Below are 1,330 nucleotides of genomic sequence, written 5' to 3' on the forward strand. Positions count from 1 at the left end.
CAACCTTGCCCAGCCACATCACGGAAACTTGCCAGCTACACATCACTCAATCAAATATTCTGCGGACTCCTCGCCCTTAATGTCACAATGACTGTTTTCTTTAAATGCACCGTTAGCCACATTTACCTGTTTTGGTTCAAATGGCTCTGAGCACTATGGGACTCAACTGCTGTGGTCATTAGTCCCCTAGAACTTAGAACTAGTTAAACCTAACTAACCTAAGGACATCACAAACATCCATGCCCGAGGCAGGATTCGAACCTGCGACCGTAGCGGTCTTGCGGTTCCAGACTGCAGCGCCTTTAACCGCACGGCCACTTCGGCCGGCTACCTGTTTTGGCGTTTGTACCATTTCTGGTTATAGCTTTCTCTATGGACATGTCTTTTCCTAAGAACATTTCATCTATATTAAGATTGCTCTATACATGCATGCATTGTGGTAGTGTGGAGAAACATGAATTTCACACAGTTTACATGAACGATAATGCCAGGCGACTGGTCTACTCGACGGGAGGCCCTAGCCACATGACATTTCATTTCATTTCATTTCATAATTCCGTGGCAACGGTCTTGCCGCAGTGGATAACCCGGTTCCCGTTAGATCACCGAAGTTAAGCGCTGTCGGGCGTGGCCGGCACTTGGATGGGTGACCATCCGGGTCGACATGCGCTGTTGCCATTTTTCTGGGTGCACTCAGCCTCATGATGCCAATTGAGTAGCTACTCGACCGAATAGTAGCGGCTCTGGTGCTGACCACACACCCCTCCTATCCGCATCCTCAGCTGAGAATGACACGGCGGTCGGATGGTCCTGATGGGCAACTTGTGGCCTGGAGACGGAGTGCATAATTCCGTGTTCTCTTATAACAGTGCTGGAGGGCTTCACAAGCGGCGAGTAATTTTGAAGCTCCGTATTGCTCGTTTGGTTGGTTGATTTTGGGGAGGGGACCAAACAGCGAGGTCATCGGTCCAATCGGGTTAGGGGAGGATGGGGAAGGAAGTTGGTCATGCCATTTCAAAGGAACCATCGTGGGATTCGCCTAAAACGGTATAGAGAAATCATGGAAAACTTAAATCGGGATGGCCAGACGCGAGTTTCAACCGCTGTCCTCCCGATAGCGACTCCAGTGTACTGACCACTGCAATACCTCGCTCGATTTTGATCGTTTATTTATATTACTGCGATTTAAATATCTACTAATAAAAAAAGCTTTCGCCTATGTAGCTGAGCGACTAGCACGTCTGCTGCCATGCTGAAGTTCCGGGCTCAAATCCTGATACAGTTAGTAATTTTTCCTGATGGAAGGACTGAAACGGGGTGTTACTCAGGC

General features: G+C 48.6%; 1 pseudogene; it reads left to right on the forward strand.

Annotated features, from left to right (window-relative positions):
* Nucleotides 1-560: 560 nt before the first annotated feature.
* On the forward strand, nt 561-678 carry LOC126471757 (5S ribosomal RNA; annotated as a pseudogene).
* The last annotated feature ends 652 nt before the right edge of the window (nt 679-1,330 follow it).

The sequence above is a fragment of the Schistocerca serialis genome, chromosome 3 (assembly GCF_023864345.2).
Source record: "Schistocerca serialis cubense isolate TAMUIC-IGC-003099 chromosome 3, iqSchSeri2.2, whole genome shotgun sequence".
Taxonomy (NCBI): domain Eukaryota; kingdom Metazoa; phylum Arthropoda; class Insecta; order Orthoptera; family Acrididae; genus Schistocerca; species Schistocerca serialis.